The 22,246-nt window shown below is 36.4% G+C and overlaps 1 long non-coding RNA gene across 1 annotated transcript; it reads right to left on the bottom strand.

The window, feature by feature from the left end:
- Positions 1-10,767: 10,767 nt before the first annotated feature.
- LOC135324826 (uncharacterized) lies at positions 10,768-22,037 on the bottom strand. The gene is made up of 4 exons (XR_010386081.1): positions 21,869-22,037; positions 21,251-21,432; positions 14,764-14,885; positions 10,768-13,024 (listed from the first exon to the last, which is right to left on the bottom strand). It is a non-coding gene; the product is annotated as an uncharacterized LOC135324826 (long non-coding RNA).
- Positions 22,038-22,246: the final 209 nt, after the last annotated feature.

Raw genomic sequence — 22,246 nt, 5'->3', positions numbered from 1 at the left:
TTAGCATATTTAAAGAAAAAGTCACTTGTGCCTGGTATTGCAGTTTATGTTCCTACCAGACAGAGCCATTGTTAGTAATGGGACATACACACCTAATTAATTTATTCAGACTTGAAAGATTAAGAGTAGGCAGGAGCACATCCATTGAAAACCAAAAGAGAACGTGGACTCAGGGAAGACTTAAATGCTGCATGGGAGTTTGTATCCCCTGCTCAGCCTGTCTGTGCTAAGGTTACAGAGCAAGTGTTCTTCAGAGCTTAGTGAAGAAAAGAAAAAGAAAAAATCTCTATGCAGTGTTCAGTGGAACAGCATTCTTTTTCCATTTATCTATCACAAGGATCAACTTAAATATAATTACCAGTTATAAGGAGGCAAGCTGAAGATTCAGAGTAGGCGTAAGTGTTACCAAGTCAGTGGTAAAATGTGGTTATGGAGTCTTAATAAACTACATATGACAAGAAGCACTAGTGCTGTTCTGCCCTGAGGGAATGACATTAATCAAAGACTGCTGGCACTCAGTCACCTTTCCAACTCCGAGATTACATTCCTTCCCTTAAATATGTGATTCCTAAGATTCTAACTGTACAGATGCACAACATCATTTTTCTTGACAAATTCACTAGTACTCTGGGGCATTCAGGCACAAAGAAAAATTTGAAATGAATGTCAAATACATGTCTGTGATTATGACATTAAAATCAAGTGATGTAAGTGACATTCTAGGATCTGCTTCCAAATATGTTAAATATATGTTAAGTATTCTGGAGCTTCCTTATAGAGGCTTACATTAGAGAATAGTCTTTACTGTGTGGTTTGAAGAGCAGAATATGGAGAAAATATATAGAAAAATATAGAGAAAATATAGAGAAAACTCTATATTTAAGAAAAATAACATATAAATATTCCACTCCAAAGACCAGAGTAGTGCAAGGCTGTTCAAGCCAAATCTAAAGGCAGCGATGAAGATTGACGCTTCGTAATTGTGACCTGTATAAGACACAGGAAGTGATATGCAGAAAGAGATAGCCTAAGTCCCAGAGAGTTTAAGAAGCAGTAATCCATATTTGCATTTGGGGGCATTTGCTCACCCTTCTGTTGGTAGCTCCTCACTAGTGGGAGTTAGTATCTGGTCTTAAAGGGAACAAATAAAGAGTTAGAAATAGGACATATTATTAACCCTATTATAGAGATGGGTGACTATGGAATAGAAGGATTGAGCGGCTTGCCCAGGGATGCATGGGAATGATCGAGTCACAAATTTAATCCTCTTTTCTCCATTCCGATCTGATGTCTTATCCAGAAGACCATCTTTTCTCTGAGAAGTTGCTGTTTGAACTAATTACAATGTACTGTGACATTCATAAGATGCTAGATAGTATGTTCTGTCATGTACATTGTTTTCTGTCTTTCTGATTGTGGTACAGGATACATGCTAATTGCTGTTTAAATTTTGAAATCACCAAAATGACAAAAAATTGCAATCAGATAAATGGATGAACTCCTTGCTTCTCTCACAAATTTTTTGTAAATTATTGTCTGAGTGAAAAGTACTTACAAGAGACTTCAGTATAGGATCTTAAAGATCTTTTCCTGTTTCTATCTTTTTTATTATGTTGTCTATGCATTTAGTACCCAGATCAGCATTCACTGAAGTCGGTAGGCTTTTTTTTCCACTGCTTCAAACAGTCTCCAGATCAGATCTGTAAAGCAGCATTCACTATGTACATTATCTAACACAAAGGACATGTTTGTAGTTTGGGCCTCAGGTTTATGATGTACAGTATCTGAATCATGCAAGAAAGGCTATACTCTAGAAACATTTTTTTCTCAGCAATGATATTCTAAAATGAAATATCAAAGTTAAAGTAGAAAAAGTAGACAGCTAACCAAAATTTGTCAATACAGATATTTTTAATTTACTACTTCACGTACTAAGTCCATAAAAATGGTGAAATTTTGATGGGATTTGGCATCCTGAGCCAAAAGCTTCATTCTTTATTATAATCTCAATCTGTCGCTGGTAGAAACTGAAGCTACCCCACTGAATTCAGTTCAGCCATGCAGACTGAAATCAAAAGATATCTTCGTTATTTATTTAATCTTCTTTTAATTTTGTAACTCTGATCTCTTTATTTTAAACAGATTAGTCTACTATATGTTACAGTGTACAACAGTAATTTTTCAGACAATGATATTTCAGAGCAGGATCAAGGCAATTAATGCTTATAGTGTTAGTGATTGAGCAAACCATAAATCAGTACTGCAGCTCCCATTGATTCTGACATAGTTGAGGTGAATTTGGGGTCAGGAGTTTAAGATGAGTTCATGATAAATGCTAAAGCAATAACAGATATTAAAGCTGGATTATTCTAAAGAGGATGTTAAAATAACCATACTATCATTTAAGTTTTCTCTTTGGCTAACATATGCATACATTGAAGTTACTAGTCTTATTTGTATGAAATTATAAAAGGTATGTTTTACAATGAGATGACCCAAATGGTTTGGTAGTACTATCTTTGATACTGGATATTTTTTTTTTCTGTCATTATCTTGTGTGGTTTATTATTAAACTCTCCAAAGCCCATTTGGATATTTGGCATCATGTACAAAAATGTATTTTTCTTCTTCCATTTCCTAATACTTTTTTTCTTTTCGTTTATTTAAAAATTAGTGTCAAATTTCAGCATTTACATAACATATATGGTATTTCTATTTTAAGTAATTAATATATAGACTGGTATTTATACAAAATAAGTCACTTGCTGTTTATATAGATTTTACACTAGCAGGATATTTAGAGATTATTTAGTAACATCTAGTATACATATATTTCAGAACACAAGAAGATGGTGTTCAAAAACACTTGTCACCCAAAGTTTAGCTAGTTATTGTTCTTGTTAAATTAGCCACACACCACTTGAGCCATGAAGTCCTCTTAGCAACAGGTTCCTGTGAAGAAGGTAATAGTAGTAAATATGTCCTTTACAAAAGTGGAGTATCTGAAGTACTGCGCTTATCAGGGCTAAATTAATTATTAGAAATTAGAATTATAGATGCTAGGAATTACATTAGAAATTACAGAGGTACTGATATTCTTTAAGGTTCAGCACTAAGCAATTTTTTGTGACTAGGTTGACCGGGCAGAGAATTAAATCCATCATTTGTGAGGTAGTAGAATAAGTTTAATAATATAATTTACTTACAAAATGTGTATGTTTTATGACTTTTACAGAGAGACTAAAACTCTAGTATAAAGCTGGATATAATCTGGCAGAACATTTGATGATCCCAGTGGGTACTTTCAGTCATCTGCTCTTTTCTCAGGACCCCTTACCTGGTGCTTTCCTTTATGTAAAGAATTCACATATTTTGTATGTAAATATGAAGGGGTTGCAGTTAGTGTTGGTCATGTGTTTTTTACATGTGTGCTGGGTCATGGGCACCTGCAGGCATTCCCCGTTACATGATGTGGTAATGATTGGTTATATGGCCCTCTGGTATATAAATAATAGGTCATGTATCCTGCTTTGGCAGAAAGCTTGGTTACTTTTGCTTTGCTGCATCCTCTTCCCTTTTTAAAAGTGCTGACGGTGTGAAAAGAAAAGAGAGAAATAAATAGCCTTTTAAACCATTTTTTCAGTACCTTTTCTCTTTCTTTCAGTATTCTTTTTCAGGGCACTTCCACCAGTATGCTAGTCTTTCACTTGTTCTGAAAAGATAACTCGTGACCCAAAACTGTAATTTTCAGCTTCCATATATTCTGATCTTTTCTATTTAAAAGCTGGTAGATATTTTGTATCTGTTTTGGACTAAACACCTGTTCTCAGTACCATTCTTGCCTGCTGTTTTCAGTAATGTACATTAATTTAGCAAGTTTTCTACCTTAATAGTCAATGATCTGAAATGGTAATTCTGAAAATGCTTGTCCTCACTACAGACACATTATCTCTTGTAATTAGAGATGAATTAATTTTGTGTATGTGATAAGAATTTATTTTTCAGATGAATGGCAAGCTATATCCAAATCTAGTGTGGGAATTTTTAGACATATTTATCTGTCACACCTTTGATTTAACAGTTAGGCAGATGGTGTGTTTTTTAAATGAATGTGACCTTGCAAAAATCACCTGTCATCAGCAGTTAAACTATATGGAGAAAAATGATGATGATTCCAGGCTGATTTTACTGTAACTGTGTATGCCAGACACATTTGATATGGATATTAGATTTGCTGGGAGTAGAACACTGTTGACTTTACTGCTGTCATGCCTTATTTATGATAACTAGTTTGTTGGCTGTTAGAATAAAAGGAGTGTACACACTCTTCAGCACTTATTATTCATGAAGTTAGGTTATTTCGGCTGTGGTAACTGGGCATATGGTGGCTCCATTGCCAACTCTTTCTTGCCTCCAGTGAATACCCAATACCTTGTACTGGCTTGGTAAGACAGCAATGGGCATTACGTTATGGAAGTATAAGGATTTTGTTAATCACTTGAGAATTAACATCGAGTAATGAAGAGATGCATGTTTATTTTCACAAAATTTTAGCATTAGGAAAGCATAGAAAATCAGTATATGAGAAATGTACATCGTGCCATAGCTGTACTTTGGCAAATCACAGTCTGTGCAACAAACCACAGGAATCCAGTAGTTGCTTCTGTGAATGTGATCAGTACAGACTCTAGTGGTTTGAACTGAAAATATTTCCATTTTAGTTCCAGCTTCAAGGCTGATCCTTTTGGAACACAGTTTGTGTCATTTATGGACCCATTTTCATAACTGAATTATTTGGTGCATCTCGCTTTCTGGGTATCCAATTTGAAATACATTATTCATGATTTTTCAGTGGTAGTGAAAACTCACAAGTGTCATTGATTTCAGTTTGAATTGTTCAACTGTGCATGAATGAGAAACTTCTGAAGATGAATGCCTCAATTTCTTCACCTTTAAAAAGGAAACAAAATTAGTTAATTGCCTACAGTGTACAATTTATTGTCTATAAGTTGACTGGAAGATATTATGAATATTATTTTGCATTGATTTGAAATTGTAGTTTTTCCTAATGCCCTCCTGAATTTCTCATAGTGGTTTTCAAATTTTATATCAAGCCATCTTACACTACATCTGTGATATTACTGGATGGATCTCTTCCCAATGATCATTGTAAAAGAGGGTTTCTAAAATCCTGGTCCAACTTTAGTTAAGTTTATAGGAGTTATCCCAGGCCAATCACATTCTACTCGGAACTATAAGGCCATAGTTATTTTACAAACATTTAACATCCATTCTGCATATTTAAAATATTCATGAGGTATGAATTCATTAAGTCTTTTGAATATCTGTTATTAACCTTTCTTGAATATTTAACAAAAGAATAGTTCAGGTTTAATAGAATCAATGGTTCTGGCAAAACAATTTAAGTTTTTAAGGAAAAATTGTTAAAACATTTTCAATCAGTTCTCAAGAAATGTGTTTTCTAAAGCAGCAGAACCATGACTTCTGTTGTTATGCTTGTATTTTTTGCAGATGCTATAAAGCATGAAAGCAAAGGCTCTCTTCAGATCTCTTTGAGACTGGAAATGAGCACAGACCAATGCTTAAAAGTACACTACATGGCCTATTCAATAAGATATTCAACAACACACATGAACATTACAAAACAATTTGGGGTGTGAAATGAATGTATACCTTCTTGATTAACATTGTAGAGAGAATGTTAGCCATAAAGTTCTTATGCAAATGACATCAGTAGTAGTATATTAGAACTATAATTTTTAGATAATTCTTCATGAAAAAATCAAAATATTTTTCATAAAAGTCTATGGAAAGTAATTCTGATTTTTAGAAAAGAAACATTTTGCTGGACATATTATCCAAAGAACTTTGTAACACAACATAATATTTGAAGAATTTTGTATTATCACCCACACTGGTGTTGCATTATAGCACTAGTTAGAACTGATTCAGAGAGAAGAGTAGCCCACATCCTGAATAACCAGTTATGCATCATCTTGTGTTTGCATGTTTCTGACATGTTTTCAAAGATGAGGCAAAATAGTTATGCCTGAGACTGAAAGGGTTTTATGTGCGCCACTTGAAGCTGTGCACCACCTCGCTTCTCTGCATTACAGCTTAGCTATAGGGGAGGAGAAGGAATTATCTGGCTTACCTGGTCCATCAAGCATCCTTATATTTCTACAAAGAGTGTCCCAAGGAGTTAAACCCCTCATGTGCACATTATTTGCACGACCATCCCCAGAAGTTTCCAGCACCCCGACTCACCAGTGAGACAGAATGAAAAGTTTTCACTCCATTGAGTGATATGGAGTGAAATCCCCTTTGAGATTCCTGCAGAGGAAAAAAGATTTTATTCCTGACCCTGCCTTAGGAGCTCAGCACATCAGTGCTCAATAAACTTGGTCTGTATGGAGACAGAAACCAGGGGCTTGACTCAGTTGCCCACACATAGGTGCCTAAGATTTAGGGTGTCTTGGATATCGATGTAGGACTGGCGTATATGCCCACAGGACCTACCGGGGCCCGTGTCCTTCTGGAGTGGCAGCTGGAGACCAGGCAGGATATTTCAGAGCATTTCAGATAGTACTTGGCACCTTCATGTGGCCAACTGAATCAAGTGCAAGGTGTCACAAGGTGGATCTCAAACTGTTTAATTAAGGACTTATCTAGGAGTGCTGTCATTGTAAAGGTTTTGTTAGCATTTCTATTGTAAAGGAGAAAAAAAAGCAACAGATGAGTTATTACCACTTGAAAGCTGGCTTCTGTATCAGTCAGCAGTTATACCCTCTGATGGTTTGGTTTCAGTCTCTACCCTGGTGCTTTGAGGATGCACTGAGGTGTGCTGAGGCTCAACACCCTGTGATACCTGTCAAAGTCTCCTTGCTCTATGAGTACAGATTAAAAGGACAATGGAAGTGCAACAGAACATATGGTAATGAAAAAACTGTCTTTTGTATCACAAGATAAATCACTTGAAATTTTGTGCAGTGGGTAAAAATGTAATGCAGTAAAGGCCAAACTGTTTGCTGCATTGCACTGTCAGCTTTTTATCAAGTCTAAGTACAGTGGTCCAAAGGTGGGGTACAAGGCAGCTTGTACACTGCATGCCAACATATGTTCCTTTTATGCCATTGGAAGGTTCTCCAGCCAGATAGTGCCACAGTTGCTACATATATTTAAAGCGGCTATCAGAAAGAACTACAGACAGGACACAATGTGGACAAAAAAAAAAAAAAAAAAAAAAAAAGCTTTTTCTCCTAGTCTTGTTAAAGAAAGGTCCACTTTCATTTTTCAAGAGGGTTTAGTTTTTTGGAAAAGATCATAGCTATCCCCCAGAAGCTAACAACTATAAATTCTGCTCAGGTGATTGTGCCATGTAGAGGCCTTTGCATTCATTTTTCTGGGAGCCTTGCTCAGTAGCATTCTCTGTGAAAAGATTTTCAGCTGTGCTTAGGATATGATTTCTCACAATGAATTACAGTGCTTCTCAGGAAAAGAAGAGCTTGTCTTTCTTACATTCTTTTTTATATTAGTTCTGGTATTAGTTATCAGCATTTCACCATCCATTCCATCTTCTAGAAATCTTATGGGAACTTGAAACAAATGAATGTGAACCCGTAACTCTTTATTTTTAATGATCTCCATGCAATTGTAAAATGTGTGTCTCTGGTATCATGTGTCGCAATGTCTCTCAGATACGTAATTTCCCATATAATTAGTATAAAACTGAAATTAGTATAAAACTGAAATAGATTTTTAGCAAAAGATTAATTTTTATACATGTGATATTATCACTTCTGGATTTGATAACTGCATCTGTCAGTACGAGATTGTGTATATGGAAGTTTAGATGATTTAATCCTACTGATAGTTTAGGACTTGGAATTTAGAGGTATCTGTTTTGACAGGGAAGGGTGTGAGAGAGAGAAAGCAAACATATTTTAGCAAAGTTTTTTTTAACTAGAATTAGAATAAGAGTTATAACTCCCAAGTACTAGAGAAAATAAGAAACTTTCATAACATACATTTTGTCTTGTCTTTACTTTGAACAATATTGTTAAAATTGTTATGGGGACAATTACTTTCCTCCACTTGTCAGAATTTTAATTTTCTTCTCTAACTACATATTTAGAGGAATTGCGATACCATAAACATCAGCTGCTGAGTACAGCAGCCAATCTTTGTCTGCTGTTTCATTTTAGTAAGCTAGAATTACTGTTCTCTAGACTACTCAGCTGCATAAAAAAACCCAGATATATTTTAGGAATAATTACATTTAAATTAACTAATTGAATCTTGCTTTGTTATATCATGCCCATTTAAGGAAATACTATTAATTAAGAAAATCCTAATAAATACGTTCATATTACATGTAAGCCATTATGAGATCTAATTCTCTAATGCATAAAGCGATGCTCCACCACATTTATGGTGTTGAAGAGAATCTAAGATAGTATGAGAATGCATAGACTCATAGCTACTGTAGAGCTGTTATAAATGAATTATAGTTAATTTATTGTTCGTCCCAGTTCTTAGATGCTCCAGTCAAGGATCAGGGTTCCCTGGTACAAAGTGTTGACAGGTATCAAAGGAAGAAATGATTATTGCTCTCTTAGTCACTACCAAGGTAAATCAATTTTCAGCTGGCTGTCAGACATAGCACCCTTCTGGCAAGAATCCTCCCTTACGTGTGAGCATAGTATAGGTGTTGGAGACTACTTAAAGCAAGTGTTATCATAGAATATTTTATTACCGAATGTTCTACATGTTGCATAGACTTTGCCCACTCCGAAAAATTTATACTTGAAATCCTAATGGCTTTGTCTTGTTAGTGCATTCTGATCAAGCCTAGATTCTTCCCTTCTACTCTTGCTTTCACAGCAATATCAGAGAAACATTTTTAGAAGTCTTAAATTCTTTGCTTAAATTGGGTAGTGTCCAAAGATTAGACAAGATATAATTTATTTTGGAATATTTTACTTTTTTTCCTACCTCTTCAGTACACTACTGACTTAAGGGATTTTAGTTTTTCCACTGCCTTCCATCTAAATGCTATTAGGTTTTAAAAGTGCTGTGTAAAAATCAATAGCATTCACTTACAGTTCCAGATAAAGAAAATCTAGCAGTGCCTGTAGTTTAGACTTAGGCTCCTCTAAATAACCTTGAAAAAATTAGAATGAATCAATTGGGATTGTACTGGAATGCAACCAGAAAGACTAGATTGTGAAGGACACTGCTCCCAAGACATACATTTTTAGTAATACACAGAATTATAACAAGATGATTTCCACATCACTGCACCTCTGGGGTGAAAAAATGTACTGTATGAATTTGCAAGTTAATGCCTTCTGCTGTGTGTTAATATTTCCACGTCCCCCAAAAACTCTTTGCAGAAGATCAATAATGCCTTAGTGCCTAAAAAAAAAGTTTATTTTTAATATAGTTATTTCAAATTGTAGTGGCTTCTATGAGTTGCTAAATCATAAAATATTTCTAGGATATTCTGTGCTTGTCACTTTCTTGGATAAATACTTTAATGGCAAAATGTTAAATGAATGACCTAGCAATGTGAATTAAAATAACACCTAAAAGCATGTTTTGTAGTGAATGAAAAATTTACTTGTATTGCTGAAATCAGTGTGTTAAATCACAGAAACTGCTCTCTTTCCAGGGGCTAAGTCTTTTTTTTCCCCTTAAGTCTGCAGTCTTAGGTTTATAGCGATCCACTTACAATATAGAAATGCTACCAGAAATATTTTTTAAAAGTTAGAGGAATTTTGCAAGAAGATTCATTTATTTTCTCCTAGTCTATTCATCCAAGGAATGTGATGAAATTTGTCTTGGTACTATACAATAGCAAGAAAAGTGAAGAACTTTATTTATTAGGATATCAGCATCATGTAGTTTTGCTCTATCTGTTTTAAAATGTGAATCATCTTTTCATTAAGGACTGATCTCTTTGAATAGAATAATTTGCCTTTTGCTTGCATGTAACCAGGTGTCCAAGCAGGAATTTCTGGGACTGAAGTCAAGGGCACAAAACTCATTGGCACTGATGGGTGGTTGATTCCACCCGAAGCATTATGCAAGATCACATGAATACCTCAGTATGAAAGGCTGAGATGTATGTTAGTGTGAATATGCACTTTGACAACAGAAGTCAGGTATAGTGGATAATGTTGACTTATGCGACAACACTAAAATGAAATTGCAGTAATTTAAAAATGCTTCAGTTTACTGGATACCTACACATCTGTTTAAATCTGTTTTATCTGCACTGTGTTTTCACTGTATTGTATTCTGGGGGAAGTCTGACACATGGTTTTGTAGTTTCTTAATATAAATAAATTTCTGCCTTTCTTATCTTGTGACACAATTTTTTAACATGATAAAAATTATAATCCTTATCCCGCCAACCCTGAAAAATGTTAGCAGTTCCTCTGAAGTCAACAGGGTAATTCATGTGGAAGAAAAGCTATTCATATGCTTGAGAGTTTTCAGGATCAGATCTTAAATTTGTTGCATGCCTTCTTCTCAATAGTGAGAACACATATACCTTTAAAATTGGCTTGCAGTCATTCTATGTGGTAGAGAAATGTATGTCCTCCAGCTCTGAAAAACTGATATGCTGAGGGAGGAAGTTATACCTCATGATTATATTACATTTTCACTCCATGACAAAACAAAATATATGTGTATCTGGAGAAAATTCACTTTTAGATGAAGAAAAATAATTAATACTAAAGTGAAAGGTAGATGAAATTATTAGAGAGGTGAATGAACATAAGTATTTTTTCATAATTTCCCTGGTGGTTAACCCTATTTGGACCATTTATTTATTTAATGCAATACATAGCAGAGGTAAAAAGTACATTGGGTAGCTCTTTGTCTTGTCTTTTCCTTTGTTCCTTGATTACTGAAAAGTTTTTATTTACCTGTGTGCTTTCACTACTTATTGTTTTAGATTGTTTTTGATTGTATGTATATTTGTAATGAGGCCTTTACAACCATATCATGCACGTGTGTACCTCTAAACGTAAAACTACCCTCATAAATTTATCGAATTTCCATAGACTCCAAAGCTTGATAGGACTGGGCTTTCAGCAGTTTCTCCATTGACTTTAAATGGGTTTTAGATTAGGCCATTAACACATTTCTTTCAGATCAAGCTACTTCAGTATTAACTTACTCAGTTCTATCTTTCTGTTTTTTAATACAGAAGTTCAGCTGCAGCTATCGATTATATGCACTTTTTAAGCTCAGTTTATAGGTCTATCCTTTTCCCACAGTGCTAGGAAGTAATAGAAGAATAGAAATATCATCCCCATAAAGAAAACAAAGCTTTTGCTTATGCTTCCTAATCTTACAAAAGTACAGAATTTATAGATTGACATGGTACTAAAGTTAAGGAGTGACTTTGGGGCTATATGCCCAATTATACTGTGATTGGAAATCTTGTAGGAACAGATTAGACAAGCATTTGGTTGAATTAATGTAGGTATAGTCTTTAAGTAGGGGGATGGAAATTATGGCCTCTAAAGGTCTCTTCAAGCATTATTTTTTAATTTAATTGTTTCTAATTGTCAGATGCCTACAATACATGTGTTGTGAATTTTAAATTGTAATTGAGATTTCAAGAGATTATGTGAATATAGATCACCTAATCATAAGGGTCAAATTTATTAGAAGTGAAAAAGCAATGTTGAACAAAGTTCAATAAAATGTTGGTATTTTTCGTATTTTTAAAAAAGCAATAAAACTGGGGGAGAAGAGTGGCTTCTTTGAATAGTAATACCGTTCAGTTAGAGAAAGTAAGAATGTTCGGTTCTTTTTCCTGTGGCTGAATATTAAAAATACACTGGTAGGCAACATCATTTAGTTCTGATAATATTGTGTGTGGACACAAAAAACATTTCCAGTTGCTGTAATTACTTAGCTGAAAAAAAATTTGCTTACAATGATCTAAACAACTGAGAAAGTAGCTTACTAAAAGCTGCTATAAAATTTTTATAGTGATCTCTCTGAGAACGGATAGTATATTAACGGAATAATAGCAATGGGGAAAGACTTCATAATTTCCACAAATTCGTATGGTTCCATTTATGTCAGCTTTGCCAGAGAAAAAATAAGAGGCACATAACCAGTGAAATAATAGATAATTTTGTTCCTGTTCACTTGGAGGAAATGGAATTTGTATACAGTATATAAAAGTTGTATCATTTGAATAATAATGGCAGAAATAAAGCTATTGGGATAAATGGAAAATGAAAAGAATCTTTCACATTTCAAGCAGAAATGAAAGAATACAATGAAATAATAGTGTGTACCACAAGCAGTGCTACAGCCTATGACTTGATGGGAACTCGCAATAAATTTTATATATATTCCAAATTATAGCTCTACAATGCTCTAGTCCATGAAATTGCTGCAATAGAAACAGCAGTGGAGAAATTACAGTGGAAAGATAACTCAGCACATTTAAATTGATATTGCTGAAAAATATAGGATTATTGGCAGATAATTATAAATGTTACTAAAAGTACAACTGGAAGGAAAAATGTGAAATTATTTCTACAGGATTTGTGTTAGGCATAAGCAGTCATAAAATGGATCAGAAGAACTCATATAATTTGGAAGATGTTATATCCCAGGAGAAAACCACACAAATGCACAGTGGAAAGAAAAGAAAAGAATAAAATAGAAGGATGCTATCTCAAGACACCTTTTCAAAGCTTGCGGTGGTCCTTTCAAGTCATTCCATTCTTCTTTTCCCTGTGACATCTCTTTTGTTCTCCCTAAAGAAAAGCTCCAGACCTTTCTTCTGTGATCTGGAGGGATAGTTCAGCCATAAGGACAGCTCCTTTTATTTAATTCAGGAGTGCTCAACATCCAGTCTAGCTTCCTCAGCCATTCATATTGTTGCTTGTTGAGATTTTGTGAATTTTCAGCTGTGCATTGGTAACTCAGATCCAAACACTTTTCCCTTCTGGTGTTTCCCATTCTGGAGGAAAGAAGTAGAACATACACATTTCCTACTGACACAGTTTTATCAACTAGAGGAGGAACAGAAAAGTCCCGCTTTCCTTAAAATGAAAGGATGTTGATCTAGAGCCTTTAAAGGTTTTCCTTCCTCCCTCCTCACCCCACTGGCAGAAAATGTTTGCAAGCATCATTTGCTCTTTCCGAACACTCATTTTGATTTTTCCTCAAGTTTTTATCTGTTCAAGGACTTCAAAAGACTTGCAGAGCCACATCACATTCGCTAGCTTCTATGTAATACTGTCCATGAACTGGACGTTCATAGTCTTGTTTGCAGCTTATGATATGCAATGGAAATGGGATTAAAAGCCTTTAAGCAGTGCTGATTCTATCTAAAGCAACATTGCAGTGTATTCTCCTGCCATGTGGAAAAACAGAGATATGGACTTATGGCCAGTTTGAATGGAAACAATTAACTTCAATGCAGTGTTTTTTGAAAGGAGTAAATTGCCTGTATTTTTTGGAGTCAGATGCACAAAGAAGATAATTCTTCAGTGGTATGTTGGCTTCCTAATGTACTGTACCAATCTTAGTATGAGGGAATTTCCAATTTTCTTAGGATAAATGTCTTGTCATTCACTTTTTCATTTTATGAAAAATTGTTTTCATCTTATGAAGACAAAAGATAAAACTACAAATCCAAGTCTGCTGTATGTGTTAAATGTAAAAAAATGTATATTGATATGTTTTTTTAGCTGATCTAATGATAAAACTTCCTGGACAACACAGCACCTTAGGAGACTGAGTGACGTAACAGGCGAAATGGCAGATGAACTTCAAGATAGACAAAGGTAAAATGATGGACGTGGGGAATAACAATACTAGCTTCACATATAAAACAATCGTAACTGTTCAGGAGCTGGACCCTAGGTTATAGAACATCTGTGCAAAATTTCAGCTTAATACTTTGTCGTAGTCAAAAAAGCAAATCAGGTATTAGGAGTTATTTTGAAAGTAATATGAAATAAAATATAGATTGCTATGCCATTTAAAATAGCCGTCGTTCTCCCACACCTTGAATAGTATGTAAAGTTCTGATCCCATTTTCTCAGGAAAAGTTATATTAGAAAAGGTTCAGAGAAGCGCAACAGGGATGACCGAAGCATGGAACAGCTTCTTTACAAGGAACAATGAAGTAAGATAGTATTTTTCTGTCTGGAAAAAAGAGACAGGTTAGGAAGCGCTGTGGCAGAGTCCTGCAAAATCATCAGTGGCATAGAAGGATCAATAAATTCAGCAGCTCTTTTAACACAAGGACCAAGGGTAGTAGGAGCCAAGTTCAAAGCAAGCAAAATTCCTCACACCATGAGTAACTTGTCGGTGGAACTCCACACTGGAAGATGTTGTGAATACAAAAATGTGATGTTAATTCAAGTGGAGCCTGGACTAGTAAGAGAAATCCATTGAGGGTTTCTAAATAGAAAAAGCCAAGGAAACCCTCAGAGCTGGAAGTAACCAGAGCCTGGGTGAGTACGTCTGGGGGGTATCACATATGGTTGCTCTGTTCTTATTATTTGTTGGGCATTGAATGTTTCATGTCCTTTGGACAAATAATAAGGTAGCTGTGGCCTGTTGGCCAAGGGCTTGTTTGCAAAGATGCTGAGGGCTTCCCTCAAAGTGTCTTTAAGTCAGTCTGATGTTACCTTTTTGTTAGCATTTCTTCAGATGCTATGAATACAAAGCACTTACAATAAATCTTACCAAATTAATTTTCTTAGCAGGATGGGGAATTCATCCATGGAAGTTCTGCAAAGGGTGAACATTTTTTTCAGATGAAAATAGGATGCATGCAATGATACCTCTGGGTAGTGATACATCTTTGCCTTCAGAAAGCAAAAGAGGAAAAATTAAGTAATATATGAGCTAGTCAATTCACGGATACATTCGCTGCCTCAACCCAGTTACATGCCAATGCCTCATTTCCTCATATAAGAATATAAATCAAGACAGATTTTACCTTTACAACCTTTTGATACAGGATATAACTGAGGATAGAATATGACCCATAGAAGTAGAAATCTGTTATTCATTTTTGGACTGATAAATTCTCTCTGGATTTTGTTGCTTAAAATAATGTCTAAATTCTTGGAAAAAATCCACAAATATATTGGTTTCTTTATGGATGTCTACATATTTGTGTGTGGCAATCTGTTTGTAAAAAGCTCACATTATACTTCTCTCTCTACCTCTTCCCACACAATCTAATTTGTTATATAGCAACTGCCAGAATTTATGGGTGACAAACTCAAGGTTTTTCATAGAAAGGCAGTTCATAAAAACATCCTTGATCTTGTCACAGTAATCATCATCTCTTGTGCTTATCATTATAATGGCTATACTATTAATTATTGTGAATGAAGAAGTTCTGTGGAAATAGCCATGTTTTCAGCACACCATTAGTGAACTCCATGATAAATTTATGTAATAGCAGTAATGCAGAGAACACAGTGAGCCTTCACAAACAGACTTTTATTGAATTAAATTAAAAGACAATGAGGTTAAGGGAGCAAAGCAATTAATATCTCTTCCCTTATGCTCTGACAACATGAACAGTTTCTATTTTTGGATGGAGCAGGAAATCTTTTTTTTCTTCAAATCCATGTGAAGCACTTCTTCTGAAATTTAATACTCTGATCTCAAAAAATACATTGAGCTTCTTTAGGGTTAATGTTCAAATAAAATAAAGCTTGAAGCTTTCTAATTCATATGTGTTGGAAGAAACTCTAAGCAATCGGTAGCATAAATACAAACATAAATATGCTCCTTTTGAATGCAGGTTAGCAGCAAAGTTCTTTTTTAGGGCCACAGTCTGCCCTGATTTACTATTTGTGAAATATAATTGATTAATCTCTGGTCTCAGAGAAAACATAAAAAGCAGTGATCTGTCTAGTGCAATATTTATATGTGGAAAACCAAATAAGATCAACCCAAATCTGAATATGAACTAAAGTACTGTAAAACTAGTTAATTCTAACAGGAAAGCAAAACTTAGGTGATGATGGATATGTTTTGCTTGTCTTAAATATTTTAGTGACAAATATGTGTTCCCATCCATTTTCATAGAAGCCAGTATAGTGGGACACCAATATTCACCTGAGTCTGTAGATTCTCCTGTACAAAAAAATATTTGGTCTAGGCTGCAGAGCCATAATTTTATCGTTTAGCACTGCATCTGCTCAATTCCCCAATTTCAGGAAAAATGGCAGAATGCTATTGATTGGGAGGACAACTAGAAAGCCAGAAAGGGGAAAATGGAAAACCTGTAGAATCTGTTTTGCCTGTTTAGCACTGTGACACTCAAGCACCTTTGTAATTGTCCATTAATCAAAGAACTGTTTGATAGAAAGGGCAAAATGTAAATGTACTCACACTCGCTAGAACCAGGCTGGAAAATGGCTCCCAGAAGGTGAATAAGGTACAGAAAGGACATAGCTCTAGGTATGTGAGAGGAAAGGCTGGATGACAGGCTTTGCAGAGGAGGAGAATGAACCCTTGTCACTTCTGGTAGTCAAAATTAGGGTATATACAGAATGAATGGCAAATACAGAGTTCAGAGGATTCCTAAAGAAAGGTAGCACACAGTTAGCTTAGGTGTTGAAATGGAGGAAGCCCTTGATGTGTGCAGTAAATTTGGCTTGCAGAGACTAAAGAATATGTGATGTCTCAATAAGTAACAGGATATTCTTGAACACTTTATATGATATTAAATGAAAAATAACAGGCTTTGGGAAAGAGCTGCTGCGATTCTCTCAGCAATCTAATTAATGATTCCCCTCATCTGCATACAGTTCTCATCCCCCACATACTTTCCATTTAAATGCTCTCCTGCTATATGTGGTGACTTCTGACCATATTAATACAATATGCAAAGTAACTTAGTGCTATTATGAAACATTTTGTTTCATCTCTCAGACTGAAAAAGTTTCATGGGAAGCAGACAGAATGCAGACAGTGGTGGGATGTCTTTGAAAAACACTGGAGGCCATCATCTGCCAATGTGAGAAAGGGCGAGAGCTCTAAGAGATGATGAGAGAGAGGCAGAAGTGTCTAAACAAAAAAAAATTTTCTTTTGCACTTTTCCCAGCTGCTTCTAATAGACCTTGCTTTTCTGCTTTGTTGTTCATGTAACCTATTCTGGAAATGATTAGGGGGCAGAGTGGGTGCATCGGTTATTGAGGAACAGCAGTTAGAGCAGTGGTTGGAAAATGTACATTTTGGACAGCAGCAGCAGCTTTAATAGTACTCTTTGTGTACTGAGAATTAGTACTCTTGTGACTAATTCACTATTGATTTTGTCAGGCAGAATCTGAACAGTTCATGAAATTAATAGAGAGATAACAGGATTTGAGGGCAGGGCATTGGGGTGTAAGAATGATAAAAATCTAGATTGGGCACTGGACTAATCATTGCTTCTTGTCAAGGCAAAGGATTAGAGAGTACTACAAATTCTGATGATGCCAGTTCCTGAATCTTTTAGCATTTGGCACAAGAAACAAGTACAATTTATAGTATAGTTTGTGATGTCTTAGCAAATGCAGCATTTAAAAAACCCCGAAACTTAACTAATTGCTGTTAGGAAAGTGGAAATATTTCAGAATAGCTTGAAACACATAAATGGTTTATTTGGATTCCCTATTACATTAAGAGAGAGAAATACACACAAAGATGCAGAGTGCCTGAAAAATATTGCATATGTTTATATCATAGAAGATTAAGCAGTATTTCTGCTTGATTTTTAATTCAACTTGCAGCCAGAGTTATGAATACATTTCTGAAGCATATTGAAAATGGAAAATTGGGTAAAGAGAACATAAGGAAGTACATACTACTGAAAAGAAAATGCTACTTTGTTTTTAACAGAAAAAAAAGCCTTTAAAATATAGTCATCAATGAAAACTCTGTTTTTAAAGTTTAGATCAGCTTTAAACTAAATTAATTACACTTGGAATCATAGATTAAATTAAATTAGTAGCTTCATAATAAAATCAACACACTGATTTATAAGCATCCTAACACAAGAATGTAGTTCCATTTTCAACAGTTACTGGGAAGCTTAACTTCGAAAGAGATTTTAAAGTGGGAAAACCTTTTAAAATACATTTTTTGCACAAGTCTTTATATTTTTCTTTTGCCTAAATTTTGAGCTTCCACTGTCATTTTTAGGTAAATGAAAAATATATAACTTCTGATGAATTAGGGTACAGTCCTCAGCCACCTAGATAAATGACAGTGATTCCCATTGACTGAATTGGGTACATGATTTAATGCTTAAAATAAACAAAATCCTCTCTCTACACGCTGCAGCCTTAGATCAACGTTCACATCACAGTCTCTTAAACTTGAGAATGCTAACGTTTTGCTGAAGTGCCACAGTGTTTCTGTACCTCAGCAGGTGATTCTCATGATGTAGTCTTTTCAGTCCTTTCACTTGACACGTCATTGTTTTTCCATTATGCACTTTAATGGCTTTATTCCCCAGTTGTACTGAAATAGATTTCGATACAGTTGAGGCATGGCCCCAATGAAGATAGGCATGTCCCCTTTCTTCTTTTTTCATGTAAATGTGATTTCTGCCACCTTTTAAAAGCTGGACCATTTTTTACGGTCTATTAGTTTGGAAGGCATCAGCCAGAGCACAGCACATTTCCACCTCTCTCCCACAACTAAGAATATCCCCAGTTTGTAGGGAGTTCTCTTGGAGAAAAACTGGGAATAGCAAACTGCCAAGAAGGCAGCTGAACCAACAGTTCCGGGATTGTGGAGAGAAAGAAGTAGGATGTTTGTCTATGGATCAGATGAAATAAGTAGCCAAAGCCTGTTTTTGCTTTTTTACTTTAGTAACGACATTCTATCAACTGCTTAATGTTGTATGATACATGATGATGATGTACACAGGGATTCTCAAACTGGGCATGCTTTTCGCCACCATTGTCAGCAGTGGTGGTACTACACTGGCAATAGCATGAGCTCCTGTCCCTTTGCTGGGCCACGTTCATGCACAGGAGAAGGTAAGTCCCACCTGTCTCTCACATGGAGTTAACACACATTATTGGGGTCTCTACATTGAGAGGAAGACTGTAAAAGGCTCTTTGTGGTCTTAAAATTTTGGAATCTATAAACATACCTCAACCCTAATCTGCAACACACACTGCTCAGCCCAGTCAGGTAAGGCTCTCTCCTTCACGAACAGTGTGTGCTGCCAAACTGCATGGATTTTAGAACAAATGAAAAATATCCAGTTTGCTGTTTTCCTGTTTGTAGGCAGGCATTTACAGCAGTCAGGCACAGATCCCCCTTTACTGCCTCTCCACACAGGGCTGAGAGCTGGCTCATCAGTCTGTAGTTTACTGTGTTGCAGTGGTTTGCATATCACAGACTGCAAACACAGTCTACAACAAAAAAGACTTTAGCTAAAAGTTAGAAATCAAACAGAATTTAGAGGACCCATAGGAAGGAATTAACTTGTGGCAGCAGCTTATATTACTTCCTGTTTAATTCTATTTTTAGGTGTTTAGATCCTCTGATGAACATGAACTAAGACTTACAGCATTTGAAAAGCAGAAATTTGAAAGGATGGTGATGGAGAGGCTGTAGTGAGAGCAGTCATTCCAAGTGAGCTTTCACTGGTTTGAGTCATGAGAGAGAAAAAAGCAATATTTAGAACAGTATATAAGTTTAAAATACTGGATGGAAGGAGGAGTCATATGGTTATTTCTTCCATGTAAGTGTGAAAAGAACAAAGTTTTTAACAAACTGGAAGAGCAGAGATTTTAAGCTGTTAAGGGAAATCTGAACTGTAAAAAGCCGTAAGTGATGAAGTTACATATGTGTTTTTTTTTCTTCTGTGCAGGTTCTTTATTTAAAAACATCTAATGATTAAATATTTTAACATGGCAAGGAAGAATATTTTCCTCAGAAGAACACTGCATAAATGAAATTTTATAGGCTTCTGGAAACAGCAGTTGAAATCTCAGTGCAAGACAATGAATATGAAAATGAAAGTTGAAATTTCACAGGGAATTAAGTATCTTGTTCTTGTAAACTTTGTGATAAGGTACTTTTTCAAAACAAAAAGCTTTGAAAAATCAAGAGGCCTGGTATCTGGCAAGCTCTGTTATTTTACTGAGTGCACAGGAATTTCCAAAAGATTCCGTGAAGGCAATAGAGCTCAATCTGGGATTAAACACTGGAAGTCCTTTTTGCCTCTCTTGGAACAGCATTAACGCAGGTACATCACAGTGTCACTGTGAAGTTCGAGCTGCAACATTCCTTTCCTATTTTATGTACTTGACATACCCCACGGTATGTCTGTGTTGTTCTTAATGATTAGTAGTACAAACACATTTTACATGTAGCAGTTACCCACTTTCTTCACCACTGCAGCCTAGAATAATTGTCTGGAATTCTAACCACCCCAAACAGATGCACTTTTAACTTCTGAGATGTGGGAGACTACAGTTTTCTCTCTTGCCTTATGTTCTTCAGTTAAATTCTAGAATATATTGTGTCAAATTAAAGGCTAATGAATTGCATTTTTTAAGTCATAACTGGAAAAAGCCCTTCCAGCTTTTTCCTAGAGCTTTTTCATACAAAAATAAGTCTCTACAAGTTGTTACGTTGCAACAGCCTTTTTAGAAAAATCAGGGGAAGGCAGGAGCAAAATGAGTGTGTGTGGAATATGTCCATTTGAATATTAAAGTTGATATATAATTAGAAGAGAGATTCTACAAAACAAATTATGAATCATAGTAATGAAAAACTCTGATTAGTTGCTTTTAAGAGTGCAATTCTTAAGTGTCTGACAAGACCTTGTAATATTAATGTCCACTGCTCTTTGATGAAACCACCTTTACAGGGGGAAAACTTTTCACACAAAACGGTTCAAACCTCTCTGCATAGTCCCAGGTCTCTACCCTGTGGGAGGCTAAAGGAAAGCAGGTGAATCACCCTAAGGAAGCTGCTGTTGTGAAGTGAATCAGTACTCCATCCACGTAATAAGGGCGGGGGGGGGGGGGGTCATGCATTTCTGTGAACGAGCGACACTGAGGTCTGCCTGTGGAATAGCACCTGACAGGATGGTTAGCATGTGTGCAGGACAATCACCAGTGGGTTTAAGCTGCAAGATCACAGTTACATATTAGCAACATCTTTCTAACGTTAGGGATAACAGAACAACAGCACGGATTACCCATGGAGGTTTTTAGGAGAAAGTGGTCAAATGTCTGTTGAGACCAGCGTGATGTACTGTTGGGAAGACGAGTGAGCAGATGACTTCTTAAGGTCTCTTTCTGGTGTATTGTTTCCAATTCTTTGTTCTGCAAGGAAGGGTTTCTGGAAGGTTCTAGAAAGCCACAGTGTTCCAGATGTCCCCTAGAAAATGGCCCCGGGTAAGCAAGTAAGCGATCAGAATCTCAGGATCTTGCAAAAGCCCGAGCACTTACACCTTCCACACTTTCTTATCCCCATGTATGGTTGTTATAAAACAGGCTTTTAATAAACAGACTTTTAAAGCTTCTTTTTAGAAGCTTTCTCATTCCAAATGAGAAAAAATAATCCTTTTATTTCTTTAAAGTCACAGACCCATGTTATCTCAGTTCCCTGAATGCTGCACTCCCCTGAGCGGGGAGTGAGGGAAGTGACTAAGCAGTTTTGCTTTTGCACAAGTGTTAGCACCAGGTCTGTTTTATAACATTTATACAGTAGTGCTCACAGCCATCAAGACTGGGGTTTTGTTGTCCATGCTTTCTATGTGCATCTGTATACAGATACACAGGAAACGCCCACAGCCTGAGTGACGCAAACATACCGTAACTACGGTGCTGATTTCTATCGAGGGCGGGGAAGGGGCCAGGAGCCCGCCGCCAGCCGCGCCACAAGCATCGCACCACCCCTGCTGAGGGGGGCAACGGCCGGGAACGGCACCAACCGCCGGCACCGCGGCCCGACCCCCACCCCCTCCTACCGCTCACGCCCAGGGCCTCGCTCATTGGCCACTTCCCCTGCCCACCAGCGGGTCTCCCCGCCGTGCTTTTGCTTTCCGTCTTCCGAGTGGCCGGCGGGCCTGTCAATCTTCCGCGCAAAAGGAGAGAGGCGCAGGCCGGTGGTTTGGCTCGAAGCCCCGCCTCTTCCCGCCCTCGCCCAATCCTGCCCCTCCTCTGCCGTGATAAGCCCCGCCCCGCCTCCG

The sequence above is a fragment of the Dromaius novaehollandiae genome, chromosome Z (assembly GCF_036370855.1).
Source record: "Dromaius novaehollandiae isolate bDroNov1 chromosome Z, bDroNov1.hap1, whole genome shotgun sequence".
Classification (NCBI taxonomy): Eukaryota; Metazoa; Chordata; class Aves; order Casuariiformes; family Dromaiidae; genus Dromaius; species Dromaius novaehollandiae.
This window is presented reverse-complemented; position numbering and strand designations above follow the sequence as displayed.